The 17,010-nt window shown below is 43.3% G+C and overlaps 1 protein-coding gene across 1 annotated transcript in view; it reads left to right on the plus strand.

The window, feature by feature from the left end:
• The window catches only part of lrp1ab (low density lipoprotein receptor-related protein 1Ab), a 165,553-nt gene that overhangs the window by 21,971 nt on the left and 126,572 nt on the right, over positions 1 to 17,010 (plus strand). The gene's annotated exons all lie outside the window — the stretch shown is intronic.

The following is a 17,010-nucleotide window of genomic DNA, read 5'->3' on the forward strand; positions in this document are numbered from 1 at the left end:
GATTTGCAGCGATGGAAGAAGTACTCACATGTTTTATTTAAGTAAATGTATCAATACTGCAATGTAGATAGATATACTCTTGTTACAAGTATCAATACTGCAATGTAGATAGATATACTCTACAAGTAACAAGTAAAGTCCTCTATTAAAAAAACTTAAAGTGATGAAAGTAAAAGTAGTCATTGTGCAGAATGTCCCATTTCACGAGTTCAAAATGTATAAAAAAATCTTTTGAAAATAGCCGATCTACAAGCTCACAATGCGTTGCATGTGAGCTTGTTGATCGGCTATTTTCAAATAGCCGAAATATATACAGGGCTGAAGTGGTTAGTGTGTTTTGTATAATTGAACTGTATAATCAGTTCAATTATAATCAAACTGTATAATTGTATTGGAGTAAATGTACAATATTTTCCTCTGAGAGTAGAGAGTACTGCTTAATCCGCAAGTCCCTCAGAGCCAACAAATCCGCGCACCGAAAATCGGTTGGCACAAGCGCTGATTTGAATACGGGCCAGTTTCATCGGAGTTAAATGCCACCTGTTTGCTTTACGACGGCCATAAATTCACCTGCCGTCATAGTGGCGGGTCTCATAAATGTGTGTGGTTTAGTCTGGCGAGGATCTTTTTGATCTGCAGCGTTGCTACCTATACGCAGGAAGAAAGCACTCCCTTCAGTGTCATAACGTCTGGAGGCACTAATTGCACCGTCATTCCCCCCAACCGTTCATTCCAGGCTGTAATTATGCTGGGGGGGGGGGGGGGTAAAGACAGAGAGCTCTGCACACTGTTGTAAAGTGGTTACATTGGATGGACATGGAGGCACGTCGGGCTTTGACGCACGGTGCTCAGTGTTGCCAGGTCTGCTTATTATAATTACCCCCCCAAGATTTGATTTGAAAATAGCCGATCTACAAGCTCACAACGCGTCGCGTTGTGAGCTTGTAGATCTGCCGTTTTCCAATAGCTGGTGTATATGTTTAAAGTGCTCATGTGGCTCATAGTCGCTTCTTTTGGGCTTGTTTTCCTAGACCTGGTTGCTTGTTTCTCTCACAGAATCTGGCAACACTGACGGTGCTCGAGGTGGCGGCTGATGATGCCAAGCGCTCGTTGTTGTTGTGTCTCGTAGGAAGGACACAATTCATGGGTCCAGATTTGGTTACATTTCTATCCTCTCAGAGTTACAAGGAAAGCCTCAGTTTACTGGGTAAAAGCCTCAGTTTCAGCCCATGGACAGACTAATATAAAGTTTATTGACATTTTTACAGTTTTTACAAAACTACGGTATGATGATTTTTATTACATGGCTCCGTAGGAGGCGCCATCTAAAAATGAGTCTGGTCTGTGAATCTGTTTGTGAGTCTGTGTGCGTGTGTGCGCGCGTGTGACGTGTGTGTGTGTGTCTGGGGCTGATCTGGCAAACTGCTGGACAGATCTGTGGTAAATTCATTGTGCACACTGCCGGTCGGCCACGAAAGTAACTCTACACCTCATTTTTTTTGTCAAATATATATTATATTTTTTGAAATATTTAAGTCTTTAATGGAAGTCAATGGCCGTCAGATATGGGCTGAAACCATGCTCAAATATGGTGTCATAGATATGCTAGGGGTCCTAGGGGGGTGCGGGTTCCACTTCCAGGGGTCCCCAGCAAAGTTAGTTAATACTGTATACTGTATTGTCACAATCATTTTAACCACTTTAACCATATTTACTGAAGTTAAGCTATTCAAAAATGGCAGATATACAAGGTCATAGCGCATCACTTTGTGCCGCGCACAAGCTTGTAAAATCGTGAAAATGTGTGCAAATCTTTGAATTATTTATATATTTTTATTTTTAAAGCAAACATTTTGAACCCAAATCTTTGCTTCTGGAGGTCTCTGGCACAAAACATTTTCAGATGGGGGTCTGCGGCCAGATACATATCAATTTGTGGGTCCTTGACTTGAAAACCTTTGAGAACCGCCGTCATAGATGACGACTGTCTTTATGATTGCCACGTGAAGTCCAAGATCCGCATGGAAGCTGTGCCGGCGTCATTAGACCCTCCCTGTCTTGTTTCTTTCCCGGTGAATCGGAGCATGTGGACATGGGGAGGCGCATGTGTGTGCATGCATGCAGCTATAATGTGCACAGGGCTACTACGCCAGTTGTTATCATCCTAAATGAATAGGTGAGGGCTCTGGCAGGTTGCCAGCTTACTGTATATACAGGGTTATCATGGTCCCTGGCCTCCCAGCGTGTTTTCTATATCGCCCCAGCCTCCCCTGTGCACGCTCAGATAACCATCAGCAAGCATCATTCTGCACAGGCCCCTGTCTGCAGGTGTGACCCTGTCACCCCTCGCCCCATGGACCGCAATGTGTTCCCTTTGCCTGAGTGTCTTCAAACGGTTTAACAACTTAAACCCTATACTTTGTTGACCGGAGTCCCCCAGGGCTCTATACTAGGCCCCCCTCCTGTTTTCACTCCACACTAAATATCCTTGCTCGGAAATAGCTGATCTACAATCGCAATCTCTTACTTGAGCTTGTTGATCAGCTATTTTCACCCGAATGTTCGCCCCCCAGAATAGGGACGCTAGGGTTCGAATGGTTTCAAATGATCCAATGATCATCTCAATTGCACACTAGGGCTGTCAACTTTCCTCAGAAATTATATTCGAATATTGGTCTTAAAAATTGGCAGATATTTGAATATATTCGAATATTATTATTATTATTATAAAAAAATATATGATTTTTTTTTTTTTGACAGATACAATACAAAAAACAATGTATCGAGTGCTCGGATCCAATAAAACATATATTTTGTTTGTTTTTATAACTTGATACATTGTTTTTGGTATTGTCCCTGTCAAATAAACTAATTAAAAAAGTTTAATTTTTTAATACATTTGAATATTAATTTTCATATTCGAATATACATATTTTCCCCATATTCGAGGAATATTCGAAATTCGAATATTAATTCACCAGCCCTATTGCACACAGGCTGAGGACTCAGGAAGTGGCTGACTCAGGGAGCAGCAGGTTGGCTTCTAAACAAGCCCGACGATGGGTTGTGCTTCTGGCAATACTGGTGCTTATTAATACCTGCAGGCAGTCTCGGTGCGTTACCGTAAGCAGCGATAAGGTAATGAGGGGATGAGGGTGCATGGGTGCCTAATCTGCCTATATAGAATGACCACAGCTGAAGATGGAAACCTCACTCGTGTTGCATTCATACCAGTAGCGACAAAGCGACAGCCTACAACAAAGCCATTTTCAATGGATTTCAGCAACATGAAGACACAAACTGACGTCCATTGACTGGTGGAACTGAAAAAAAACCGCATGATTGATTGAAGCTTCACTGCGTAGTGAAGCGTCAATCAATCATATGTTTATGTTCCACCATTTCCAGTCCTCTCCACACAATTCCTGCTTGTAATGGGGGGAAACAAATTATTGCGGTCAGCCAAGATACCTGTTCTTTTTAACCCAATAATAATAATTTCCTTTTGTCACTCATCATGGCTCCCACACAAGGACATGCATATGCTGTGACGTGAACCCGCTTATTGAGCAACACTTGAATGGCGACTCTGCGACAGTGTAGCTGACCAGGCTTGGTCGTTTTGTATCGTTTGTTGTCGCTGCTAGTGGTGCACAGCACCAGGGATCCACATGGGATTGGTGAGGTGTGGAGCCAGAAAGATGTATGTCATAATTAAAGTTGTCTGGTTGTTGTTGTCGTCCCTGTAATGTGTAATGGGTTCACTTCATATATTCCCTCTTGCTGAGCTTGCATTTAGTACACTACACAGGAGTCCCTGTGGAGGCCGTCCGTTTTTTCTCCCTGAGAGAACACAAAAATACTAGGAAAGGGCTTCACCTACAACAGATTAGGATCAGAGAGCAGAAGTAAATGTGTTGGAACATCTTGCACTGTAAGCTATTTCTGTCTGTTTTGCCAGTTCTGCATCAGCAGTAAGCCAATGTCTTTATTCCCTTCTTTTCTGTTCCTTATTTCCCTGCTGTGCGGGTTTGGATGGATAGTGGAAGATAATGTAATGAGGCCATGACATTTCAAAACAATAACCGAGTGCGAGGTTGACAAACGGTTTAAATAATAGTTCACTCAATGCTGACTCAAATGCCTTGACAGTTGACACCTCGACAAAATGATCTTTTGTGGAAAGGAAGTTGTATGTCGTTGCGGTCGGGTGGGAACCGTGTATGTGCAAAACCGTTCCTTTTTTATTATTTAAAAATAATTTGAAAAATATTGAAAAATAGCCATTCTACAAGCTCGCAACGCGTCGCTTCGCGGGATGTTGTGAGCTTGCAGATCTGCTATTTTCCCTACTTTTGTGTGACACTCTGAAGAAGTGATGAAGAAGGGCATTCATTTGAAAATAATAAAATCATAAAAAGTTGAAATATGGAGATACAAGGTCTCTGCCTGACAGCAACGATATTAGGGATGCATATAGGGATTAGTTGTCATTGTTTTTGAACCCTTTTTCTAATATTGCTGTTTAATTTTGCATCATTCTGTTTGCTCTTTAGTTTGCATGCGTACCGCTTTCTTTAAAACAGAATGCGCTGTGTCACAACTCTGATTCCATCTTCACACAGTTCTCTCTCTCTCTGAAAGGACTGTGAAAGGGACTGACAAGAATCCCTGAGGCCTGTGTGCAATTAGGACGCTTGCATGAGCCACATTCATTGTGGTGGAGCCAGAGAATGGGAACAGATGTTTGAATAAGCCTCTAGGATGTAAGCACTTTCTCCGTCATGAGAAGTGCTTACCATCAAGGAATCCTTTTCATGATCCAAGGCCTTATCGTCGCTGTCGGGGTTTGGAAACCTTGTATCTCTCAAAGCAGCGGCTACCTTTCAGAAAATGGTGTGGGGGGGGGGATAACCTGTTCCCATGGGATCCAATGTAGTTATTATTTAGTCCAGGGGTCTTCAACAGGGGGTCCCGGGACCCATAGGGGGTCCTCAGAGTTACTACAGGGGGTCCGTCAAATCTTTGTGTGATATGATTATTTTTTTTTACCTTAACCACTTGAACCCTACCACCCCTTTTCTGAGGAGAACTTTAGCCAAAAATAGCAGATCTACAAGCTCACAACGCCTCGCGTTGCGAGGCGTTGTGAGCTTGTAGATCGGCTATTTTTGGCAAAGTGGTATAGGTGTAGAGGGAAAAAAAGAGCAGACCAAGTAAACAAAAAAAGTTTAAACTGAAACACAATTGTGTACAGTATAGAGGGGGTCCCTGCTTCATCTCTCTCTCAGCTAGGGGGTCCTTGGCCTGAAAACGTTGAAGACTGACCCCTGATTTAGTCACAAGCACGTGTTGATACTTGTCATTGGTTCGATATTTTTCAAAACCCACAGACACACTTTAATATGTTTCTAAAATAGCTATGCGACGCGTTGTGAGCTTGTAGATCAGATCTTTTCGCTAACCTTTTCTCGACACTCTTGTACGACAAGAAAAAAAACCATACAAAGTTGAAATAAGGAGATACAAGGTTTCTGCCCAGCAGCGACAGTTATGCAACAGTTGGCCACCCCCCCTAATTCTCTGTTCAACTTTTTGCCCCTGATTGTTGGACATGGAGGAGGCAGGGGGTGGACTGCATGTGGATCATGCAAAATAGGCTGCCCTTCTATTCACGCGCTGCGTTAACCACTTAAGACCTGAAGCCGATTCTACAAATGTCTTCTAAATCCTAACCGTTTAAAAAAAAAAACGTATGTTTCTATATCAGTGGTGCTCAAACTTTTTCATGTCAAGAACCCCCAAAATGATATGTATTTGACCGCCGACCCCCATCTAAAAATATTTTGTTCCAGGGACCCCCAGAAGCAAAGATTTGATTTCAAAATGTTCGCTTTAAAAGAATATATATATATTCAAAGATTTGCACACATTTTTACGATTTTTCAAAAATAGCCAAAGTGTAAAATAATGCTTTTTAGCTCAAATCAAAATATGACACAGATGCGTTCCAGGTCTCAATGGGTTAACCACTTCCATTCAGGGTGAGAAAATGAGATGATAATTCAGCACAATTATCGCTTGCTTAATGTCCAGCCCCTCCCTTCAGCAGGGTCGGACCTGAAACGGTGTGTGACGTCTCAGTCAGCTCCGTACACTTTGTACACACCCGCACCCGCACACGCACACACATACACGTGCACGCACACACACGCACGCACACACACAAGCTAAGTGGAATCAGACGTTTCCTTCACAGTTCCAGCCCAGTTTTCAACTTCCACCTCACCGTTTTCCCCGTCTTGATCCAGGAATGCAATATTGAGGGGATATCCCATGGAATGTCATGTTGTGATGAAATAGATGGACCCATGCCTATAGAGGTTAAAGGCACTCTCAGCGTAGCGTTTGTAGTGCTGAGTGTCCACCCCCAACCCCCCCCCACACACACACACACACACACACACACACACACACACACACACATATACTGGTACAGTACTTGGCGGTGGATGCTGTGGCCCTGGACCGTGGCAGAAGCCTTAAAGGAAGTTCTGACGGGGGGGGGAGGATTGAGTTATCATCTCCCTTGCAGCTGTGCCCGAGGTGGGCCACATGGGCCACACATCAAGGTTATCTGTCCCATCTCTTGCCCTTGGGCCCCAGCTGGAGGGCAGCCAGTCTGTGGCCCCTTTGTGTGGGCCGGCCGGCCGGCCCGACTGTCACGCCTCGGCAGCCTCTCCAAGACGACCCTGAGGAGCCAGACAGAGGGATGGAACGATGGAGGTGATGGAGGGTGGAAAACGCCTGTGGAGCGGAGAGGAGGCACATCACTGAAGGAGTGATCCAAGAGAAAAGATGCCTGCTTTTTATGGCGTGGGTCCCAGGGGGGGGGGAGCGAGGCGTCTAGAACTGTGTTTCCCAAACAATGGGTATTTTTTTGCATCGCAGACCCATTTTTATGGGTCGTAAAAATAGGAAAGTACATAATCTGTAAAACCTTTTTTTTAAATTGTCATTTCAAAAGATTTTCAAACATTCCAAGAAGTAGCTAAACATAATTTATGGAAACCACTGGTCTAGACGAGTCTGTCTGTCTGATCTCACAACCACTGGCTAATGTTTTTTTCACATTTTGTGAATTCATAATCCATGATCCACCATCCCCCTCGTTCCTCCATATTTGGGTCTGATCTCATCAATATGACATCATAGACATGACATCAGACGTCCACAGGGGAAGCCACGCCCGTTATTATTAGACCCGGTCCTGTTTTCTTTTTCTTTTTTTCACCCTTACTGGTGGTGGAAATGGAACAGATTAGCATTCAGGCTGCAGGAAGAAAATGGAAATGGCTTTGCATGAGCCCTGATCTCCTTTTTATGGAAACAAGCCTTTTACAGTAAAGTTGCAGGGAGGGCCTCTCATAGTCGTCCATAATGGGAACCAGTTTGTTGTACACATAGAGGGGCACCAGGCGGGGGGACAGGAGGGTCTGGAGGGGCAGGGAGGGGCACACTGCTTCCACCAGAGGAAGGAGCAAAGCCCCGTAAATCCCCCTGGTCTGTGGGGCCTGAGCCCTCCTCAGCCTCACCGGCCTATCAACAGACAGAGAACACAGGGCTTTCTCACGCCACACAGGCACCACTTTGCCTCTCTTGACTGTCTCTCCTCTACACCACCCTCTCTCGCTCTTTCTTTTTTTCTGTCTCCCTCTCTATCTGTCCGTGCAGGCGGAGTATCTAGACACGGCGAGCCCTGTCTTTGTTCCCTCTTCTTCAAATCTCATCTCCAGTCCTTCCTCTATATAAATGTCGTGTTGTTGTTGTTTTTTTAGCCACCGGCTAGCGTAGCGGTGGTGGCGGCTCTGAGGATGGCTGTCAGTACATCTGTCCAACACTTTGGTTCCGGACACGATATCTCGAAAACTACTGGCTTGACTGCCATGGAATGTGCTGCGTAACTTTGTGCCCCCCCCTGCCCCCCCTCCCGGAGAATGAAACCTGTTGACTTTGGTGATCTAATGGTGTCGCTATAGAGGAAACAACCGACGCCATTAGACCAAAATGTTTCCTGTTGTAAACAAGATATCTCAAAATCTAATGGGCGGGGTGCCATGAAACTTGCTGAGCACATACTACTACTACTACTAATACTACTACTAATACTACTACACCCCAGAGGATGAACTCTAACCATTGAGTGACCTTGTGGGGTTTCTTCTAGCTCCACCCTCAGACCAAAAATGACAACTTTATACACAATATACACAATATCTCATAATCTAATTGGAGGATTGCCATGAAATTTGCTATTTGGATTTGATTCGACCCCATGATCTGTTCTCTAGCGCCACCCTCAGTTGGAACTTGACAATTTTAGCCCCCCACCGCTAGCGGCAATGCTCAAGGAATGTTGATCGTTCGGTTGGTTGGTCATTAGGTCGGTTGTGGGCCCCTGGGGTGGTGTTGTTGGGCTCCCATTGGTGTGGCTTAGCCCTGCCCCCCCGATGTGGGGCTTATTTCTACAGCATTGGTGAATCTTTGCCCCACCCCTTTTCTCATTGGCCAATGATAAGGCATTTCATAAGACTTCCTTGTTTTAACAAAAGCCCCTAGCCATTGACCAGAGGGGAAACAGCCCACGAGCTGAGCTTTTATTTATTTATTGTACATTTTTGTGTGTTTATTTTTGGGGTCTTTTCTTGCCTTTAGTTGATATTCCACTGTGTAAAGAGACAGGAGTGACATGCAACGAAGGTCCGCCATGCAGGCCCCGGGAATCGAACCCAGGACTCGCTGGCATCAGAGCCTAGTATGTGGTACGTGCCTTAACCACTGGCACCCCAAAGTGGGGCTTTTAGACCCTGTTTTTTTGCCTACCTTGAAGATGACACGGTTTGTTTGTTTTTGTTTTAGTGCCTCTTTCTATGTCAGACTGGGAAAACTCTGTTGTATTTTATGCAAAGTGATAGTTTTGTTGTGTTTGAGGCCAGAGATGAAAAACAGTACACCTCCTTCACAGGATCTGTCTTTGTTTGTGTTTTACAGCAGCAATTCAATAAAAGGAAATGCTCGGCAGTGATCAGGTGCAAGAAAAAAGATGTTAATATTTTGACTTGCCAGTGTTCCCTTATATTGCGTCTTGACAGCTTGCTCATGTTATGCCGTGCCCCATAGGATGCAGTAAATAAATATACTGCCTCAGGAAAAGTGATAATTATTTTAGTGTACTTTTCTTCACACTCCACACCTTCAACAAATGAACACACAGGCAACTGTTGTAAGCACCAGTATATTATGCACTGTGAGACCTGTCCCTGCGCTGCCTCAACGTTGATGAAGGTTTGGGTACCGTTGCCACATTGTAACTCCAGATATTGCTAAATGTGTGATTTTGATGCTGCGTTCATACTGGCAGATACAGCTTTGTAGTAGCTTTGTAGCTGAAGTTGAAACCAGCTCAACTTATTGTAGCTTTGTAGCAGCTACAAATGACGGAACCAAATGTGCCCATACGGGTCCCATTTTAGGTTCCATTTGTACACTCTCAAGAGTAAGGGGGGTCCTTCGGAGTTAAAAAGTTTGAGAACCACTACGTTGGGGGTCATGTGGTTAACAAGGCCGTGCGTCTGTCCGGCATGCTGCGGGTACAGTGTTATTGTTATATTCCAGAGTGTGTAGAGTCAGCCAGTGGGCAGCTAGGCCTGGCTGTCACCATGTACAACATGTTCATTAGAGCCGACAGCACTCTGTATAGGAGTCAGGGGCTGCCATACAGGAGGAGGGGCAATAAGCACAGGCTTTTATGCTGCGGACAAAAGCTCGACAGGGAATCAAAATTTAAGGTCATTACCTAACCACGGGGACTGGGGGAGTTGGGTGGGTAGAAGGGCACACATTGCATTGGGGGCGACACTTTGACGTCAGACTTGTGAGGCCTGGTGCTGCTGGTGGTTAGGCAATCTTAGGACAACTCAGACCACAACTACATGCAGCCAAGTTCCGCCTCCCCCACCCTCTGTATATACCCAGGGAATTATTTGAAGGTGACACGAGTAGTGATGCATTACTTGAAACTGCCCGTAGGCTCCGACACCGTGTTAAATATTGTCTTTGCTGAAAGTCATATTTCACTCTAGAGACTGGAAGCATTGAAATGAAGGATTTAATAGGGCTGAATGTAATTTTGGACTTTTATACCCGTTTAAAATTGTGAAGAATTCCTTTTTTCTTAGATTGTGAAGTGATTGAGACTATTGTAGGGCCTACTACGGACTACTGATAGGCCTACGGAAATGTCACACTAGGGACAGATCTAGCCTGGGGACCAGACGAATCTGCCTCAGCGATTTGGTTCTGGCACCGCTCCGTTGTGAATCCATTTCCTGCTCCCAATTGGGGCGACCAATCGGGCCCAGTATTCAAATATGGGAGACTGTAATTGGTAGTTGGTTGTAGGTCTAACCAATTGCATCCAGAGCCATTGTTTTGATCCCGCCCCCTGGGAAAAAAAACGTCCTCATAGAAGCACCAGACTCATATCCACGCAGTGATATAGTCTGGCTACGCGAGGCTAGGACAGATCTTTAATTGTCTCAACAGTAGAGTAAATACATTTACCCGGGATTTAACCCATTAAGACCTGAGGCGATTCTTAAAAATGTTTTCTAAATCCTAAACGTTTTTTGAATATTTCAATATTTAAAAAAAATAGCAGATCTACAAGCTCATAGCGCGGCACTCTGAGCTTGTATATCTGCTATTTTTGAATAGCCAAAGAAATCTAAAGTGACACAGATGCGTTCCAGGTATGCAAGGCGCCAACATTTTTACTGTTGAGCTATAACGGACAGCACGTTAGGCGAGTTATTTCCATTTGAGTTGTATGCAATACCTCTTGTCAACCAGTAGTGGTCCTACCCGTCCAAAGAGTACCCATTTATAAGCTTCAATTTTATAGTGTTCCGTTTTTTTCTGCTTTGTCCTTTGTGTCATCACTTCCAATTTCACTTGTTTGTCCTGTATGCCGTGTGAGTTCTCTCTCCTGATTGGATAAAATTGGTATCCTGACCTGAAAAGGCATTTTCTGTTTACTAAAGAAAAGAGCTGGTGAGCAGGGGAGACCCCTGTTACTATTGGAAAATAGCCGATCTACAAGCTCACAACACGTCGCAAAGCGATGCGTTGTGAGCTTGTAGATCGGCTATTTTCAAAAGATTTGTATTCATGACGAACTTGTGAAATGGGACATACTGCATAATGAGTACTTTTACTTTTTGTGCTTTAAATATATTTTGTTGACAATACTTTTGTACTCTTACTCAAGTACATTTTGAACACCTGACCTTTTACTTGTAACAGAGTATTTCTACATTGTGGTATTGATACTTTTACTTAAGTGAAACAAAATGTCAGTACTTCTTCCACCACTGTCTATTACTGTGTAATAGGTAAGAGGGATGTAATTATTCATGTCTTGCATGACGTCCTCTGCACTTAAAAAGCTTCATATATTGTTCTGATACAGTGTTCTTTGTCTCAAGACTCCTACACTCACAGGTGAATCCTTATGCTTTCCTCTAAATGAGGAGTAATCAGGACATGTTTTAATTGCGATGAGATAATGTTCTATAGTATTCATATCGCCCTTCCCACCCTCAGCCCTTTCACCCCTCTGTAATTTATATTGCACCTGATAATGATAAGTTTATGGTAAGCGATACCCATTTTCCTTTCTGTTATACGATCTGAATACCAAACTTGTCTCGTGCTTTTATTGCTACGATTTAAAACCCACCGGCAGAGAGACTGATCTACTTTCACAGTTATTTCATTGGCCATCATGGCATTTTAATTGTGCCTGCACTTAATTCAGAGAGGACTTTGTTTCCACTCTCCACCCATCCATCACAAGATCAAATTATGGTAATAGAGAAATTGATCGCTTAAAAGTCTGTTTACAGATAATCTTGGCTATGAACCGGCTTACGTTGTGTGTGTGTGTGTGTGTGGGCGCGCGTGCCTGTGTGTGTGCGCGCGACTGCGTGTGTGTGTATGTGTGTGCTGTCTAACCCTTTCAGACCGAGAACGCATCTGCGTCATTTTAAGATTAATTTGGGCTATTCAAAAATAGCAGATCTACAAGCTCGAGTGCCGCGCTACGAGCTTGTAGATCTGCTATTTCTTTTGAAAAATCGTGAAAATGTGTGCAAATCTTTTGAATATCTATTTTTCCATAGCAAACATTTTAACAACTTCTGGGGGGTCCCTGGAACAAAATATTTAGAGATGGGGGTCCGTGGCCAAAATTCTTATAATGTTGGGGGTCCTTGACATGAAAAAGTTTGAGAACCACTGATTATAGCAACATATTTATTAATTTTTTTCCAAAAAACTAGGATTTAGAAGACATTTGTAGAATCTCCCCCAGAAGCAAAGATTTGAGTTACAGATGTTTGCTTTGAAAAAATATATATATTTAAAGATTTGCTCAAATTTTCAAGATTGTTCAAAAAATAGCAGATCTACAAGCTCATAGCGCGGCACTCGGTGCCGCGCTATGAGCTTGTATATCTGCTATTTTTGAATAGCCAAAGTGTAAAATAATGCTTTTTTTTAGCTCAAATCAAAAAGTGACACAGACGCGTTCCAGGCCTTAATGGGCTAAGCAGGGCTCTCTGTATGGTAATACCTCAGTGCCAGTGACAGATGAGGAAGGAAGCGCCCACTGCCTGTATGAGTGAGCCCATTACAATTCCCTGCCAACAACTTCCCAAACTGGAGCAGAGGGGGGGTGCAGGGGCCAGCGCCATTGTCATTGCTGCAAAGTTATTTAATCCTCCATATTGTCCTCTCTATTTAGCTTCTGCTGCTCGTCACTATTCAGCCCCTGCCAAGATATTACTAGTTTTGTAGGAACTCTTAAGAACTCCCGTTCGTCTATTGTTGGTATTGCTGGCAGTTTGTTAGTGTGTTTTCCAAAAGACCTATTCTTATGCTGCTGACTGTTCTGTTGAGGAACCAGAAGAGTGTTTGGGAGAGGAGCATTGTGTGTGTGTGTGTGTGTGTGTGTGTGTGTGTGTGTGTGTGTGTGTGTGTGTGTGTGTGTGTGTGTGTGTGTGTGTGTGTGTGTGTGTGTGTGTGTGTGTGTGTGTGTGTGTGTGTGTGTGTGTGTGTGTGTGTGTGTGTGTGTGTGTGTGTGTGTGACTCCACCGGTAGCCTGAAGGCTGCAGTGAGTGGGCATATACAGCATCACAGTGACAGCACCCGTAGGCCTCCTCCTAGCAGACCTTTCTCAAAAACCCACAACACGCAAAACGTCTTGCCTGTGTGTTTGTCTCCATCTGTCTCTACAAGGTATAACATCCCTCTGTGCTGTTATGATGTCTTTGATATCAGGAAACTAAAAGCCAGCCATCGGGTACAGGCAGGGCTATGCTAGTGTTATACATTCACCCTGCGCGCGCTGGTTGGGTTTTATTTCTTATTCCGTACTAGTTCATGTAGAAAATCCCTTGCCTGGCACTTTATTGAATGTAAAGTAGGGGGTGGCTTAGATGCCGGGGCTGTGGGAGGTCTTGTCATAATTCTTGCATCCCCTGGAGAGGAGCACTGCTCCTTTTCCCTAAGCCAGATGTATGAGCTGCTGCTAACTCACTATTGGAATGTGACACACATCTTTTATATAGACTCACTGCTGCTATTGGCCATGTGCTCGTTTTTTTTGTGGGCCTCCGTTGGTTTTAGGGCACTTGTACTGTGCTGTGCTGTGCTTTAAAAACTCTTGTTTAAGATGGCTAATCTGTGGGATGGATGGGATGGATTCAGAGTGAGTGCTTGTGGGTTTTTGTTTAAAGTAATGTGGAGGACAAAAGCACTGACTCATCCAGTTCTTCATGCGTGTGTGCAGTGTTTTTTTTTTTTTAAATGGCGTGTCTCTCAGTACTCTCATACCAATATTTTTCTGACCTGGCCCTTTTCAGACAGATGTATTTTTACTTTGACTTAAGACTCACTAAAGCCCCTCACATCTGGCTTCACCTGGCCTCGCGTGGCAAGAGGACGTAAAAAGATACTTCACACACCTTTTTCTGGAACTGAGAAACCCGTGGAGTGTGTTCCAAAGGAAATGTTCTAAAGTCTTTTTACGGCTGAAAAACGAGGAAGGAAAGGAGGATAGCGTGAACTGTGTTCTGTCTGCAACAGTCTCTTACATTCTGAGAAAATAGAAAGGCGCTGTGTGTGTGTGTGTGTGTGAGTTTCTCAAGGTTGCAGCTTATGCTCGATATTGGTTGTGTGCCGGTGTCGCGCAACAAAAATAGTGTATGACACCCGCACGCAACTAACTACAACTCAAACTATAAAAGCAGGTGTGCAAGAGCAAAAACCTGAGTGTCAATTTGACTCCTGAGGAGGTTAAAAATGGACCTGTAGTACTCTCAAGCTGATTTTGAACGAACACCCCATTGTTATTTTTTTCCAGTGTGTGTGTGCACATGCTCTGATACAATCTATACCTTCCTTGCTCCTGCAAATTCTTTACATGAACCCCAGAGCGGTACAGATAGCTTCCTGTGCAGGAGGTAACCCCCACCCCCCTACCCCCTACCCTTCTTTGGTGTTGTTCTAAAATGGGTCAGCAGATGTTAGAGAGAGAGAGCGAAAGAGGGTGAGAGACGTAGAAGAAGGAATTAGAAGAAAAAAGAAGAAGAAAAACAGGCAGGGCAAACAATTTGCTTTGCAGTGGAGAGAGAGAGAGAGAGAGAGAGAGAGAGCGAGAAAGAGAGAGAGAATCCGTTTATGTTCTGGCCTCAGCCCAGACAGACTAAGGTCTACCTCGTAGGTCTTTGTAAAATGGTTAGGATTGAAGATATGCTGATTCCCCCATGTAAATTACTAATAAAAATGTTATTGCGCAGGAGTATGTCCTATAGTTTTCTGGGCCCTCAGCCCAGAAAGACAAACTCTGTTATCGTTATTTCTTTCTCCTACAGTACTTTGTATGCTTTTCACATTTTTCTCAAAGATGATGTCTCGAAAGTCTATGTATCTATCTATATCTATAAAGTATTGATTGATCTATCTATCGATCGTATCTACCATTTATCTACCCATCTATCTAGGGTGGGGGAGCCTCTAAAGGTGCCATTTATGTGTCACAAATATGATCTCACACACACACGATCTGACCATATGTTGTGTATACATTGTGCAGTGGTGTAATGTAACTAAGTACATTTACTCAAGTACTGTACTTTAGTACAATTTTGAGGTACTTTTACTTTACTGGAGTATTTCCAATTGTCCATACTTTTACTTCTACTCCACTACATCTCGGAGGCAAATATTGTACTTTTACTCCACTACAATTATTTGAAAACTTTAGTTATTTTAAATGATTACATTATGAAACATACATTAACCACTTTATTTGAAAATAGCAGATCTACAAGCTCTCAACGTGTCGCATCGCGACGCGTTGTGAGCTTGTAGATCTGCTATTTTCGAACATTTTAGTACTTTTACTTATGGTACTTTAAGTACACTTTGATACCAATACTTTGGTACTTTTACTCATGTAAATTTAGAATTCCGGACTTTTACTTGTAACAGAGTACTTCTATATTGCAGTATTGATACTTTTACTTAAGTAAAACATTTGAGTACTTTTTCCACCACTGACATTGTGTGTGTATGTTCATACTGTATATGTGAAACACATGGGACACCTTTTTAAGCCCGATTTATATTTTGCCGCACAACGGTGTCTTATGCAGAAAACAGCCGATCTACAAGTTCGCAACTTGTGTCGTGAGCTTGTAGATTTGGCTATTTTTGGGGTGCGCGTCACCGTGGTGCGACAGAGCATAAATTAGGCGTTAAAGAGTCTCTCCCTCGTGCTGAAAAGCCTTACTCAACCATAAACCTTCAGCTCCCTGCCAGCTTACAGGCTGAGGGGCTCTCTGGGTCAGAGTCTCCGGATGGGACAAAAGGAACGTGAAACCCCTGCAAGGCTTTTTTTTTTTATCCTTTGCTGTCAGCCCTGCCGCTGACCACTTATCACAGGGGAAAGGCTGGGGTCTGCCCTGGGTGGTTAGATAACGCCAAGTTCCAGCGCCCCGGCGCTGCACTCTCACAGACAGATAGAAAGAGAAAGAAGGGGAAGGGAAAGTGAGGAGATTACATTGAAGGTGTTTAAGCCATTAGGACCGGGATACGCATCTGTGTAATTTTTTGGGGGGCTATTAAAAAATAGCAGATCTACAAGCTCATAGCTACGAGCTTGTAGATCTGCTATTTTTTTTTTATCGTTAAAATGTGTGCAAATCTTTGAATATATATATATAGTACATATATATATTGTTTTTTAAAAGCATTTTTTTTTACTCAAACCTTTGCTTCTGGGGGGTCCCTGGAACAACATATTTTGAGATGGGGGTCCGCGGCCAAATATATATAATTTTGGGGGTCCTTGACATGAAAAAAGTTTGAGAACCACTGATATAGAAACATTTCAAAAACTGTTTTAGTGGCATTTTAGAATACTTTTTGTAGAATCCCCCAGAAGCTATACATATACATATATATATATATATATATATATATATATATATATATATATATATATATATATATATATTCAAAGATTTGGACACATTTTCAAGATTTTTCAAAAATAGCTGATCTACAAGCTCATAGCGCGGCACTCGGTGCCGTGCTATGAGCTTGTAGATCTGCTATTTTTGAATAGCCCAAAGAAATCTAAAAAATGACACTGATGCGTTCCCGGTCTTAATGGGTTAACCGCGCTACTCATGCCCGTTAAGGATGCCTTCTCCTTTTGATCTTGGCTGAGCTCTCTCCAAATCTTACCAATACCACATAGGCTTTAAGTAGAGCGTGAGACTACTTGAAGCCTTGCACCCCCTTCAGCCACAGACTCTCTGTCTGACTGCGGATTGTCTGTCTCTCTCCGGAGGCTTGGGTTTTGGAATGATGTGATAAAGG

This window comes from Gymnoscopelus braueri, assembly GCF_963280865.1.
Source record: "Gymnoscopelus braueri genome assembly, chromosome: 12".
In the NCBI taxonomy this organism is placed as follows: domain Eukaryota; kingdom Metazoa; phylum Chordata; class Actinopteri; order Myctophiformes; family Myctophidae; genus Gymnoscopelus; species Gymnoscopelus braueri.